Source organism: Aotus nancymaae, unplaced genomic scaffold (genome assembly GCF_030222135.1).
Source record: "Aotus nancymaae isolate 86718 unplaced genomic scaffold, 86718_ANA_hifiasm-v0.15.2.pri h1tg000033l, whole genome shotgun sequence".
NCBI lineage: Eukaryota > Metazoa > Chordata > Mammalia > Primates > Aotidae > Aotus > Aotus nancymaae.
In genome coordinates, this window is record NW_026988447.1 from 40,095,998 (window position 1) to 40,112,761 (window position 16,764).

The following is a 16,764-nucleotide window of genomic DNA, read 5'->3' on the forward strand; positions in this document are numbered from 1 at the left end:
CACTTCTGGCTCTCCTGCTTACTGGTCATATGGTCTAAAATATGAAGAAATAGAAAGAGAACTAGAAAATCCAGTCTACTATAAGCTATTTTTGTCACATTAGTAGTTGCTTAGAAACATATATATTTTTATTTTATTTTAAGTTCTAATGTGGCACATATACACCATGGAATACTATGCAGAAACATAAATTTTGATGAAAACAAAAACATTTATTTCAATAATAAAAAATATGTATGTTTGTATCTGCATGTGTCTCCATACATAGAAGCACATTACTAAATACACCATTTTGAAAATCTTAATAAGTATTATTAAACACATATTTTAAGCCTGAACTTCCCAAGTCTAACAGTAAAAAAGGAAAATTTTGGAAGATAAAATATTTAAAGGTAAGAATAAAGAAAACTTGCATAGTAGAAGGTAAATTAAGCAATAGAACTGTTTTCCAAGGTGTTTATAGAATTCTTGATTATTTAAAAAAAGTGTGTGTGTGTGTATAAATGTATGTAAATATATATGTACATGTATATTTCTATACACACATATATAGTATTCTACATAAAGAACAGTACTGAGTTTATACTCACTAGATATAGTAATGTTTTTAAATAAAAGAAGTCCTTGTATTTCTTAGTGTGAATTATATTATTGGGACTATTTTGTCATTTGAGAAATCTAAAGGTTATGCTAATAAATTATGTACACTCTTCGATTAAGTTTGACACTGCCCAAGACATGTATAATTGATGTTCATTCAGATTAAAATAAAATGTAAATAGCAAAGCAGAGTACATTGGGTGTTTAGTCTCAGCTGAGCATTCAGTTCCAATAAACCCCATCAATTTTCTATGTTATTTCACAAATTATTGCAATATGCGATATTGTCAGATCGTATTTCTGAGTTTGTAAGAACCGATAGCTCATCTAGCTAATAACAGGCCATGCATGTTGTTACCAAAAATGTTGCTAATGTTAGCAGTAAAGTGGATAATTTGCTCTACTTAACACAAATACTAATTTATTGATCTATTGGTCATCTTTAACAATTTACAATGTATTCATTATGAAGTGGAAGTGTTAAATGAGATTTTGGTAGAATAGGGCGAGAGGAAAGTGGAGCCTTTTTAAAGTAGGGTGAAACAAATGCAATAGCTGGAAGAAAGATCTCTAAGACCAATACTGACTTGCTTAGAAAATATCGTTTTTCTAAAATTCCTTATGTTATAGAGGATTTACTTTTACAAAATCACTTTAAAACCTAGTATAACCTATTTCATTCTCTAGCCCCGCGCAGTTTATCTCATGATTTGGTGTATGAGGGTGTTTTGTTTGTGAATATAGGAAATCAACTTGAACCAGCTTAAACATATAAACAATTCAACAAAGAAATTGACTGTATGAGAGTAGGTTTTGTCTGTAGTTTTTAAAATGAAATTTGAGGCAGAAATTCAAGTGCACATTGAGAGAAAGTGGAACAAGAGACAGGAACAAAAAGAACCATGTGAAATGTAAATGTAAACCCACCAACTCTCCTCTGTCTCTCTCATTATCAATTAATGTTTCTGAGATGAGCTTTCTGTTACTTGATTCATGTGGCAGAAAATGGCTGCCCATAAATCCTGAGTTTGTGCATCTCCACCATTCAAATGTCTTCCCCTTAGAAATCCTACTTGAACTTGCCAGCTATCGAATCTTCCACGAGTGAGACATCAATCCCTCTTTCAGGACAGAATTAAGTCTTGTGGGGAGTTACTTCTAATCACCCAACTGTGGCATAGTTCATACCTAAATATGTTTACATATACTCGAGAGTCCTAAATGGTTATTTTGAACTTACAGCCTCCTTCTTACTATATGTTATCAGTGGATGGATGGTATATAGATATGTAGCTGGGACATTATATACCTACTGTTTTGGTCTTTAAACACCTAATGCAGGTAAACGTAGGCCAGGGTACATAAACTATCTGGCCCTATCATCATTCTGAGATACATTTCTAATATCTTTGTGCAATCGTCTGTGAAACTTGCCACAAGATAGTTGAGTACAGAAGATTGGTATGTTAAAGAGATTGGGCTAATTCAATATGTAATTTCTGATAAATATTTTTTCATAGATTATTTTTCAGTGTTCAGTCTTCCTTTTTTTCTTCCAAACATACTGGCTTGAATTATATTTTGCCTCTGTTATTTTCCATTTATGCAAATGAGTGGTATGTGGATATGGGGCAGGGGCATTTAAATACCTAGTATTTACGCAAATGAAAAACTGCTAACCAGTGATTAAAAGGCCTTGGTTGAATTTGGCTGAATACCAAGCAGCCATTTTTAGGTCAATATCCAACAGCACATGCATAATAGTTCACCAGGCTTCATTAGAGAACATATCAGATTTTTCATTTGCTCATTAGTTTTTGGTGCAACTTATTTTGAAACTGGGCAAAGGTTTTTATTCTAAGCTGTCTCTAATTAAAATGCATTTCTGCAGCCCTTCTGTCTATTTAAATATACCTTCTAACATTTTACTACCTGAATCTGGAGAACAGGCCATAAAACATTAAATATGAGAAAACTGGGAAATGTAACACACTATAAATGCATGAAGGTAGGAGCTCAAAATGTGTGGACATAAAGATTTTATTTCATTACATAGATTTAAACGAAGAGTGTGTTATATGGATCTTTGCTTTCAAAGTGAACTATCATTTTTAAGCAAGAAGAAGTAAATGCTTGACTAGTATGAAGAAAACATTACACCTTAAGAATAATTCAAAAGAACCAAGATAATGGCTACATAGCAATAAGAATAAAACTCTGAATTTCCTCCCCAAATCCCAATACAAGTGTCACAAATATTTTTTAAAAAAGAATATAGTGTTTCTTGTTTTTGCTTAAAAATTTCTCCTTAAAAGGTAATAAAAGATGATTATTATGTGTGTGGCATGTCTGGCATAAATAGTAAAATTAGCTAAAATATATATGATACATCTTAGATAAACTTGTTTTTTAGGTCACATTTTAAATACTATTTTATGCTTTACAGCATGAGTTTAAAAATGATTTTGATCTTATCTCATGTAAGTCCTATGTTGTCCTATTATTATCCTCTATTTGTAACTGAGGAATCTCAGACTAGAAAAGCAAAGGAATGACTTACTAGAGCTATGCAGAAAATAAGTACAAAAGTCTCCAGACACCAAATTTATTGAACTTGAGTAAAATATATGATGGTGCTTTGAATCATAAAGAAGGCACCACATTATTATTGCAATATAAATATCCAAAAGTGTTTAACATCAAACACAGTCTTTTATGATGTTTTTATAAAACTGATAATGCTTCTAGTGGTAATGACAATACTGAAGAAAAGCCAACTGGTAGTCTACTAGAAAAACCCTCCAGGATCATATGCTGCCTAAGATGCCTGTTGAAACAAGCATGCAGAGAACTGAAAAAACCAGACAAAACAAAAAACCAATGACAAAAAATAAATCAAAACCAAAACAAATTTAACGTATGTTAGAAAATTGATGCTAAGTGGTGAGTTGTATTTAACTATAAGTGCATTTGAATGATGACATAAAGTGTCTCAAAGGAAAGAGAGTAAGTGTGGGATCACAAAATAAATTCAGGAAATCCAGGTGAAATGAATTTATAATTGTTTTGGGGAACATATTTACCTTGAGCTAAGTAGAGATAGGCGAAAAAGAATTTGCAATAAGAAAGTAAATAATCCTAAACTAGCTATCTTCTTCTGTATAATATATACCATTTTGAGAAGTAAAATTGTTTTATGCCAAGTATATTATATAGTAGAAAAATATAGTTAAATTTAGATTTTAGTTTTTCCCTTGATTCGTAAGTCCATTCACTACACTAGAAAAAGAGGATTAATCACATCTACTAACTGTGAGCATCTCACATTTTTCCAGAAAATAGCTCATAATTGACTTAAAGGAGAAGCACTAGTCTGCCAGCTGTGTGAAATCTAAATACCTCATGTGTTAGACTGGAAATGAATATCTACCCACAGATGTGTGAATAACGTACAGTTTGTAAAAGCATTTTATGAACTTCAAAGCACTATACAAATGACAACTATTATTTTTGTCAACTGTGGTATGGAAATATATTAGAAGTAAAGTTTTTCTAATGACTTTCCCAAATAAATCATTATAATCTCATGAATAATTATAAGAGCTTCCATGTATGCATTCTGAGTCTGCTGAGTGTACTTGTTTTTGGTCTTGAAGATAATTTCTTTGCAGTTGCCAGTTCGAAATTTCTAGGACAAGTATAATTAAAATGAACAAATATTTGTCATACTATTTTCAGAATTATGTTAATACTTTTTTTCATAAATGTCTATGTTTCTCTTAATTATTTTCAACTTAACAGGCTATTACTGAAACCACTGGTAATACAACTTTCTTTCAAATCTTAGTTAAAATGTAAACATTTGAAAGGTTTTCCTGCATTATTATTATATATACTGAATTCATTTATACACTTATTTCCCCTTTTAGCTTTTATTAAATTTACAAAGTTTATACTTTTTTTTATAAAGATTGATTTATTGGCATTTTCTATAAAACATTGTTTAAAACTCAGTAGATAAAATAATGAGCCTTCACAATAAATATCACACCTGATTTTGTTGTTTGGGGAAAACTAAATTTTCTTGAGGAATTTTATTTGTCATTGACTAAGTGGGCAGTAGAAATTCCAATATTAATAACATTTTTATTACATATCGATTCTCCACAACTCTGGTTTGATTCAGAACCACTTTCTATTTATTCTGTCATAATTTATTTTAAATTCATAATAGGCTAGGGGATAGGAGGGAGGGAAAGTGTGTAGAAGGCAGTGGAGGCTTTTTAAATATCACAGTACCGTTAAACAATTTAAAGTCATGAGATTAAAGAAACTGTGTAGCAGGCTGTAGTTTTAAAATTCCAGAGTAAAGAATGAATAAACATTTGAACTTAGGGTCTAAGTTTTTAATCATTTTTAAAACCTCCCACAGCTTGTAAGGAAGTACCTCGCACATAGCAGGTGCTCAATAAATACTCGTGTAACAAACTGGCTCTGTTCACCAATACCAAACCAAGTTACAACTGTTATCAACTAGCCCCACTAGACTGCCCACTAGATGGCAGTCTCACACAGAAAAGTCTTGGAAGTTTTCTGGGTGGAATCTGTCAGATGAAACTGCATTTATGCCAAAACCTGTTATTTTACAACAGCAACAAAAACAAAAACAATCCTTAAAATAAATGTCTTAAAATTAAAACTCCTGAAAATTTTATATTGTTTGATAGTATGTCAGTTTTTATTTTTATTTTTAGAATTAATTTTGACGATTACAAGATTATAGTCCTTCTAGAAATTAGTACATCTCTCATGTTCAGGTAACTTGGATGAAATATTGCATGTGGTAAAATTTCTAGGGATAAAGAAAGTATGAGAAAAGCACACACTGAATGTCTTTTCCTTATTCATCATGGTACAGTTGCTTGTGGTGGGGTTGCTCTGCTTTACAGGCAAGCATCTGAGAAATCCATGGTGCTTAGAGCAGGGTGCTTGCAATGCCTGATCACCGGTATCCGTGACTGAGGAAAGTACAGAGAGGTGGGGTGGAGCAGAATGTCATAATGCAGTTCTAACACCCTGTCAATCTAGATACAAAGGTTTTCATCCCAGTATATATCATTGCAGTTAGAGACTGTACCATAGCTGAAGTTGAGGAGTATAAATATGAAAAGGTTATTTGTGCCTCTTTTATATTGTTCGAGTTTAGTATTGTAAGAACAATGCAAGAAATGTGAAGAATTATACTTTTTCAATAAGGTAGACACTGATCTTCAAATATTTATTATTAGTGCTTTTAGTAGTACTGTTCCTATGTCTTCTGAAGGTTAATAATTTAGGTACTTTGTAAATTTTCTCAATATTATTTTTCAGTGGGAGATTCTATGGGACTAGCTTTAGATCTTAATCACCCAGCCAGTGACTGAGCCTAGCTGACTTGCTACAATAAGCATATCAGCATAACTCTCTTGTTCTTTATGTTAATTATCTAGTGCTGCATAAAAAATTATCAAAAAACATACCTGCTTAAAAGCAATAAACATTAACATTTCTATGGATTAGGACACTGGGCATAGCTCAGCTGGCTGCCTCTGACTCAGGATGTCTCAGGCTGCAAACAAGGTGTTGGCAGGGGCTGCACACATCCATATGGGTACCAGCCAGAGGCGTCTATGTGGGTTCTTAGTAGGGCTATTGCAAAGTAGTGGCTTTCCCCAGAAGGAGGATTCTAAGAGATTAGGAAACAAGGGCGAAGGACAAAGCAGAAGTCCCAGTCATTTTATAAACTAATTTCAGAAGTGGTATCACATCACTTGTGCTGTGTTATTTTCCTTAGAAGAGAGTCAATTGGTCCAACCTACACTCAAAGGATAGAGATGACATATGCCATTTGTACCAGAAGGCAAGAATCATTGGGGACATTTTAGGGGATGCCAGCATTATTTATTAATTTAATTAATTAATTTGCTGTAACTTTCAAAATCATAATGCATATGGCTCCTGTGAAAAAATGTCCTTGCAAAGAAAATTATTTAGCAATGATGAAATTTGAAAAGCTGGAAAAATGAAGAAGGACAATGACAGATAATGTGGTGGACATGATTTATAAGTGAACCATCAATAGAAGAAAAAGAAAAAATACATATATAAAATTGTTTCAATAACTTTACGGATAGTGTGCCATTTACATGTCAAGAGAAATATTAATACTTAGGAGACTGAAAATATAGTTGTTAGGTAAGATTAAGCATGGAAAATACATGAATTATTAAAATTATTCTGGACTGTATATCTAATCCCAGTTATAATTTGCAAAAATTATCATAGCCTTAGGAAAAACTTGATGCTATTTAAAGAATTTTAAAAATAATTACAAGTTTAAATAAAAGATCTTTAATTTTACTGTGAATTTTCAACTATACAAAATGTATCTTGTGTAGGCAAACACATTTTATATTCTAGCAGCAGTAAACTTTTGTTTAAAATAGAGGAGGTTTTCTTTATGTTTTAACATATCCCAATTAGATCTTTATTTTATTATATATATCTCTCCTCAAAATGTCTTTTTCAATTTCTGTATTAAATTTGAATGAGTTTAAGTTTTGAGATCAAATCACCTTCCTTCGTAGGTTGTACCTGTAAATACAGTAAAAAACAAGACAACAGATAACACTGGTAATCTAAAATTTAAGGATCTATTTTATAAAAAGGCAAAGATCATATAAACAACACATAGAAATATTTTTTCCCTCTAGCTACTGGGAGAGTACACCATAGAGATTTTTGTTTTACCATTTGAGAGATCAGATGTATAATATAATGTATAAAATTATGGTAATTTTAGTCTCTATATCATCAATCATTTTTCATTTTGAAAGTATAATGTTGCAGTGTATTGGAGCATAATTTTTATTGTTAAAGTGAAACATATCAATGAAGGAAACATTGGTACTTTTGAAGAAACAAAACTTACTAAACATCTATGATGTTCCTGACAAATCGAGTACCTATTTTAATTATTTTCCATCATTTTAGGTCATCATGAAGATTAAATGAAATAATTAATTATGTTCCCAACTCAATTTTATAAATAGGGAAACTGATACTCAGGGCCATGAAAGTGGCTGTATCCAAGGTCTCTAGTTAATGAGGATTAAAAAGTCAATATCTGGCTGGAAAATCTCAGCTCTTCTTTAGTTTTGTGAATGTGTCTAAAAACCTAAATAAGCTTATTCTTCACTGTTTACAATTTAAGTTGCAATACTAGTTATAATTTAATTGTTTTGACATAATTATGTATAAAATAAAATAATTTAAATGAAATCTGAATGCAGAAAACTCAGCTCCTGAATTAGAACTGACAATTTGACTTGTAAATTCAAGGAAGACTTCAGCCTTGGCCTTTGGAAGATATGCATACATACAAAGAAAACAATAGAATAAAAAACTACACTGGTATATAGAAATTTTAACATATACACAAACCCAGAACAGGGTAAAGATTCCCTGTGTTTAACTGCCCATCTCCGAACTTCAAAGACTATTAGCATTGTGCCATTCTATTTCATCTATATCATCCCCCACCCCATCCAACCCAGCTGATTGCTTGATTGTAATTCTTTAAAGTTTTAAAGATCACACACACACGCACACACACATACATATACGCACAACACATACATATACGCACACACATTGAAATGTAACCCACAAATCTATCAAGATATCAAAACACTATATCATCCCCAATATTTTCCTTATCTCCTTCCTCAGTCAATGCCCCTGTACCCTCTCCCCTACTATTCTATTATTTCTCCCCATAGATTAGCCTTACTTATTCTAGCACCTCATATAATCAGAGTCATACAAAATGTATTCTTTTGCTTTCTGATGGTTCAATGTGTATAAAATTTTTATATACGAAATTATTTAAAATAGTATATATAATTTACTTCTGGCTACATGTACAAGGTATATCTGCCTTAGGTATAGGTATATGTGTATGTAACTTAAAGAATGTTATGCTTAGACTTGTGTCCCATCCCAAAAATATCTTATTATGTATATGCAAACATTTCAAAATCTGATGAAATTCAAAATCCAAAGCACTTCTTCTCCAAAGCATTTTGGATAAGGCATACTCAACTCCAGTGTCAAAACCCTGCAAATGTGCAATTTAGATTTCTTCATTTATGGCATGTAAATTTTACTTTTAAAAAAACATAAATAATACTATCTATAGTTAATAATATAATTAATATGCATCCAGAAATATTTAGGAGCAAGCTAAATATATTTGCAGCTTACTTTGAAATGCAGAAAAAATAAGGCTCGATCAGAGACATGAAAAGATATGTGATGAAACAAATACAATAAATTTTAATGGCACAACATTGGTGATGAATCTAAGAATAGTTACTCTAAAATTTCTTTAAGTTTCTTGTAGGTTGAAAATTTTTTTATTGGGAAATGTTTAATAAATTGATTGAATACATACATGTTTCTTGCATAGAAAAAGAAACCTATTGGCAGACCAGAGTAAGAGATAAAATACCAGGAGCCAAGAAAGAAAAAACCAGACAACCAAAGGTTTTCTGACATGCTTCTTTAAAAATATTTCACAGATCTGTGAAGTGAAAATTAGCCAGAACTTAGGGGAAAATTTGTGGGTGTTTGCGGGTGTTTGCAGGAACTTATGAATACCACTGAACATCTGCAAAAATATTTTCTATTCACTATGTACTATTCACAGATACTTTTTCAATGGACAAGACAGCTTCCAAAAGCTAGTATAAACCAAACTGTATGAAGAAAAATTCTTGGCGCATAAATGCTTTAGTCTCTCCTGAACATAATGTGGTTAAGTAATTCTATTTACTGTATTTCTGAATGTGTTGGTACAGTGTAATGCATACTTTTCCATCTGGAATTATGCAATATAAAGAGATGACTAAAAGAAATGACTCATGCTTTGTCAGAAATAACAATAAAGTGTAAACTTTATCTTTTCATATTTATTACTTTTGTTTGAATATACTAGAAACCTTAGCTAGGATTAATATTTTTATTCTTACAGAATCTTATGTAAGTAGAGATGGTCATAGTTAAGGTCCCTGGGACAAAATTGCCTTCTTGAGTCCTGGCTATACATTTCCTAGCTAAGAAACTTTCTACAGCTTTAGTTTTTTTTTAATCTGTAAAATGTGGATGATAATGGTACTAATCTCCAAGAGTTCTTTTTCAGGGTTAAATAAGCATTCATAATAGACCCAGACATATAGTGTGTACTCAAGGAGTGTTAGGTAGTAGTATTAAACACAGGCTTACAGCTGAAATAAATTGATACGATAAGCTTTTCACACATTCAAAGATCATCAGTACATTAAAAAGACCCAGAATTCTGAATCTGATGCCTAATCTAACCATGGAAAGTAATGTACTGAAACAAGATCTGGAAGATCTAGGAAAATTAATTAATAAAAGCTAATTTGTTTTCAGGTTGCTTGAAAGATTCATAAAGGAGTTATAGTACATAACTTTCAGAAATAATTCCAAGACCTTTCCATGATGTTGTTGGTTGCAATGTTGAAACAGAGCTTTAATTTCACTATGTCTTTTACTACCTTTAGTTTTTCTCACTATGAGGCAACCTGTAGGAAAATTAAGTGGAGAAAAATGAAATGATTTTCTGAAAGAAGAAATAACTAATTTGAAATAATGAGTGAATTAAAAATTATTAGAGTTCATTTTAGTATGAAAGTACACTATGTTTTTCTAAAATACACAAATATTTTATGCTCTTAAAATATGTCAATTTTATTTTGATTCTTTATGGGAAAATGAAATGTCATTAAAACACAGGTTTATCCCACGTATTACAATCTGTTAGTTATGAGTACACTTTCTGAGGTAGAATTCTTGTCCTTATGATAAGTTCCCTCAGTATTACTCTTCTCACTAATGGGCAACATATGTACAAAATACTATTGAATATTATATCTATTAGTAAGAAATATCCATAGTCATTTTATATACATAAAAGCACAGCTGTCTTTCACCTGTCTTTGGAGAAACCCAGCATTGACCCCACAGCCTCTTTAATTTATCTGAGCCACAAATGCCAGAGTCATCTTACACTATCTCCTTTAAACTGGAACTTCAGACTCAATTTGTGTGGACAATCATTCTGAAGAATTTTGACAAAGCAAGCTAATTTGGTGGCTATTTTATGATTTGTTAGTTACATTTACACGGTAGTTCTGTTTTTATCTCCTATTGGATCTTATCATTTTGAATACCTAAGAAATGTCTGTTTCAGTTATAAGAAGCAGGCTTTTTTGCTCTTGACAGAACCTTCTGTGTTAGAATGTAAGTGCAACAGGAAAGACAAAGTTCTTGTAGTTCTTGGGTACATTACTAATCATCTAAGTAAATTTTAAGGGGGAGAGGAAGAAGCCTAAGTGTTATATTGGAAACATATTTTCACTTATTTACATTTATCATTCAAATGAACCCTGGAAAAAATATGCCACAAAAGATTCATTTATTCTTAGCTTCTGTGCAAATTAGAATAGCTCCAATTCCCTAGCTCACCATCCATCTGTATCCATCAGTCCCCAGATACTTCAGCCTCCAAGTGTGTCTGTTAAAAAAATCATTTATCCCATTAATGGGAAAGCTTAGGCATATCCCATCTTGCAAACACTAATTTTGTGTTTGTTTTTCTACACACACAAATTTTTTTTAGGGATAAAAAGTAAAATATACTTCATAAATTATTACACATAATTTATAGAAAAAATAACTGAAGAATTATTTGCCTTAAATTTAAGCAACTATGATATTTTTAAAAGATAATGGCAGTTATCTGCTTATATTACAGTTTGCTACATATGTTGATGCTACTCCCAGTAGAAGGAACATTTTCTTCACCACACTAAGGTAAGATTTAGCTATTGACTTGTTTTGGACAGTAATGGTGATTAGAAATGTTATATGTCACTTCTGAGTAGAAGCTTCAAGAGCCACTATATGGCTCCTAAAATATATTTTTATTTTTTTATCTTTGGAAAGAGTGCATATAAAATAAACTACTATTGTCTTACATAGCTTTATTTCAGAATTTTTCCATGATAAGTAGAACAGATCAAAGATGTGTGTGTGTGTAATATATATATATATATATAGTATTCTATATATTACACACACACACCTTCACACACCCCTTATATATACATATATATATATGTAATGTGTATGTGTGTGTGTGTGTGTGCATGTGTGTACTATGGAAAAGACATGCTGAATGTAAAGGTAACACTTAGGCACTGAATTCCTCTTCAAGATCCTAGCCCTTTGAATTTTAACAGTCCTGGTAGATCTCCAACAACTCTAAACAGATAGATAGATGGATAAATAGATAATAAAACATCAGATCATACATACAGAAATGATATACAAAATATGTCTAATCATGTCAAATACCTCTAGGTGATTTTATAATGCTCTACATTGATAGTCTAAAAATTATAAAATTAATTATGTAGATTAGAAAATAATGCCAATGAGGCCAAGGTCATGAAAACCAAACTTTTACTGGATCAGTTGATTTTATGCATTGAACGACCAAATTTGCATAGAGACCACATACTTGACATTTATGCTTAGGTACAGAGCAAATTCATGGTATTGTTTATAAGAAGACAAAATGAGAACGTATATTTCTTTCTATGAAAATTAGAAATGTACTATGAAATAAAGAGAAACAAATAATTTGATGTTGGTGGTATATTTAAGAAAAAGTTAAATATAAATTATCAAAGGAATCATGCTATAGTTTTAAAAATAATTAAAAACATGAGTAAATCCCATTTAAAAGTTAAAAATATTTATATTTCTAGTTTAAAAATGTTTATATGCAAATATTAAATTAGCTAAGAAATTTCTGAATATCTAGGATTGCTTTCTAATCATGTTCTTTTAAAATTACATTAGTATGACAAAGAGTATTACTATTAGTCTTAACCACATAGAATGGGAAATGCCATCTCTTTTCTATGCCTGCAAACAATAAAAGCTCTCTATTAATTCCTTCTCAGAATGGAGCCTGTTTCAAGTCTGCCTGGACTTGAACTCTGTGCAAGGAGAAATAGCTTCCATTTATCAGTTCAAAGATTTTATTTATTTATTTATTTTTCATTCATTCATTCATTCATTTACTCAGTCATTCATTCATTTATTGAGACTGGGTCTTGCTCTGTCGCCCAGGCTAGAGTACAATCATGGCTCACTGCAACCTCTGCCACCTGGGCTCAAGTGATTCTACCAACTCAGCCTCCCTAGTAGCTGGAACTGCAGACACATGTCACCATGTCTGGCTAATTTTTGTACTTTTTTTGTACAGGCAGGGTTTTGTCATATTGTCCAGGCTCCTCTGGTGCCCCTGGACTCAAGCAGTCCACCTGTCTCAGCCTTCTAAAGTGTTGGGATTACAGGCATAAGACACTATGCGCGGCTGAAAGGTTTTATTTATGTATAAAAGGCATCTAAACATGTACAGGAAAGAAAAGTTTAGATCTTTCTCTGGCTCTGTGTGTGTTTGTGATTCATTCATATTAAGATTGCTTTTCTGTTTCTTTCCTGGAAACGAACTATATCTGTAGATCCTTCCAGAATTTATAGTGCATAATGGACGTGCAATATTTGTGAAGGCTACCTTTCAGGGTTTTGAACGTTAGGATATTGTCTGGCATGCTTAAATCAACAAACACTGCAGAAACAAGCTAGATACCCTGCATCATATCACCAAACTGTCGTTGGAGTGATGTCCAGGTCTAGGAACCAGTCCAAGATAAGCAAGTATGGTAGAAGGAATAAATTCTCACAGGGAGAAAAACACTGTAGAGATGGATGTGTTAAATACACTAGAGCCCTTGAAGTAGTGGGATAAGTGGATATAAGCTAAAGCAAAAAATGCATGCTTGACTTAGAATTTGCATGTTGCTTTACTTTTTGAATTTATAATAATGAGACCCGCAGACATTTTCTAGCTGAATTAATCCAGGGACTATTGGCTATGAAGAAAGGTTCTTATACATGCTTTAAATAATCTGGAATTTTAACATAAAGTTTGATTTCTATAATTTTTGAAAGTCTATGAGAAATATTGCTAATTGATGGGTATATTTCTTTCAACATGCTAATCAAATGCACCTACACAAGGTGTGATGTATTTATAGGATAAGAAGTCAACTTGGGGCTGCGTGTTTGCATACTAAGAACTCAAATATTATGCAAGCATGTAGAATCTGTGAGAGGAAGGGAAAAAATCAGTTAATTGAATAAGCAAAAACCAATTTGTCAAAGGCAGATGTCAGGATGATAAAAATAATAGTTGCTTTTGTGAGCATGTGCAGGATCCAGGGGATTCTGCCCAGGGTGCTTTGACTAATTGAAAGCAACGTTCTTTATGTTTACGCTTCCCATGGGATGGAAACCAGGACTCCTAAGAAGTCTGCCACAGAGTTCTCCTGTTCAATAGCGCCATAATAGGTAGGTACAGCACACTAAGGAAAGATACATTAAAGAAGAAGCCACAGGAAGGAAGGAGGAAAGTGTTCTCTGCTGATGACTATAATGTGGATTTTGAGAATGAGAAGCAAATACAGTTTCAGGAACAATGAACATTTGGGTACAATTCTATAGGGAACACTGTAAACCAATGAAATAAGGGAACATATTAAGAAATGCTTAATCAGTGACATTTTATCTTGGTCTCCAGATTGATTAACATTTCCGGTCATGTTAGTATATTAAATAATGAATAAAATCAAATATATGCTAAAGAATTTTATTAGTCAAGGTCTTGACAGAAAACAGAAGGCACAGCTAGCCTTAATTAAAGAGGGGTAGGCACAGCTACTGAGCCAATATAGAATGTTGAGACACCAAGGAAATAACAATAGGACAACATTATTACAACAAGGACTAAAGTGACAATACAAGGACACAGGGTTACAAAAGCCAATAAAAGCTCAAGCTATTTAAGGGGACCCTTCTGACCTCTTACCACCTGTTCTCTTATCTACTGCCAAAATCTTTATTGGCTGATGCCAAATGGAAGGCAGAGGTTAAGTGAAACTGGGGAGATACTATCTAAGTTTATATTTCTTGCTCCATCTCAGGTCACAGAGCAGGACAAACTCATGTAGGATGGAGAATGAAGCAGGGGAGAAACTGAATAATAAACATTATAATATAGAGAATAAAAGGGATCAAAATTGAGGAAGATATTTTGTTCCAAATTCTAGAATATTCAAGTGGATTAATATTTATTTTTATGTGATTTTTAAAAAACTGGCTTTATTTTTCTAGAGAAGTATTGGCTTCACAACAAAATTGAGTGGAAGTTATAGAGATTTCCCATATACCCTTTGCCCTCACTCATGCAGAGCTTCCCCCATTACCAACATTTCTCAACACAGTGGTACATTTGATAGAACTTGTGACCCAACCTCAACACATTGTCACACTAAGTCCATAGTTTACATTAGGGTTCACTCTTGGAATTGTGTTATACATTTTATGGGTTTGTACAAATTTATAATGGCACATCTCCATTATACAGATAGCTTCATTGTCCAAAACCCTATCCTTTTTCCTCTTGTTTATTCCTTCTTTTCCCTAACCACTGGAAAACACTGATTGTTTTTGATTGCTCCATAGCTTGATCTTTTCCAGAATGTCATATAGTTGAAGTAATATAGTATGCAGCCTTTTCAGATTGACTCCTTTCACACAGTAATATACCTTTAAGTTTCCATGTATATGTTCATGGCTTGATAGCACATTTCTTTTTAGCACCAAGTAATATTCCATTTTCTGGATGTACCACATTTTATTTATTCATTCACCTACTAAAGGACATCTTGATTACTTCCAAGTTTTGGCAATTATGAATAAAGCTGCTGTAAATATCTGCGAAGTTTTAATGTGGACGTATGTTTTCTAGTCCTTTGAGTAAATGTCAAGGAGCCTGATTACTGGATCATAATGTAAGAGTGTGTTCAGTTCTGTGAGAAACTGCCAAAACGTCTTCAAAAATGGTTGTACCATTTTTGTATTTCAAATAAGAATGAATGAGAGAGTTCCTGTTATTCCACATTCATGCCCTCACTTGGCGTTGTCAGAGTTCCGGATTTTGGCCATTTTAATGTGTGCATAGGGCTATTTCATTGTTTGATTTACATTTCCCTGATGGATGTCATACGATGTGGGGCATATTTTTATATGTCTTTTGCAAATATTTTCTCCCAATCTGTGGCTTATGTTTTTTATTATCTTGATACTGTTTTTCACAGAGCAGTAGTTTGTAATTATAATGAAGTCAAGTTTATCACATTTATTTCCTGGATTGTGCCTATGGTATTGTATCTAAAGCATCACCATTATACCTAAGATCATATATGTTTTCTTCCATGTTACCTTCTAAAAGTTTCATAATTTCTGTTTTGCATTTAGGCCTGTGATTCACTTTGAGTTAACTTTGATGAACGATGTAAGGTCAATGTTTAGATTCAATTTTTTTCCATGTGGATGTCCAATTTTTCCAGCACCATTTGTTGAAAAGACCATTTTTTTCTCCATTGTTTTTGCTTCTGTGTCAAAAATCAGTTGAGAGTGAGTTCATGTGCCACATAATCACGTTCACTCAATGACAGACCACATAAATTTTGGTTCCCTAAGATTATCCCTATAGAGGCCTACAATGTGTTGTCCTGTAGTGGCTTCATCTATTTCTCCTTGCAGTCATATCAGTTTTTACCTTACATAGTTTGACAATCTGTTGTGAGGCATGTACACATTAAAAACTGTTACGTGTTTTGGAAAACTGATGCCATTACCAGTATGTAATATCATTCTTTATCCTTGATAACTTATCTTGGTCTGAAGTCTGAGCTGTCTGAAATTTATACAGCTATTCTTGCTAGTGTTTGATTAGTGTTAGTATATTTCTTCCTCCATAGACTTACTTTTAATCTATATTTTTGAAAAAATATTTAAAGTGGATTTCTTTTAGGAAACATATAGTTGATTTTATTTTTTTAATCCATTCTCACCATCTGTTTTTTAATTTTTACATTTAGAGTGCTTTGTAGTTGAATATTT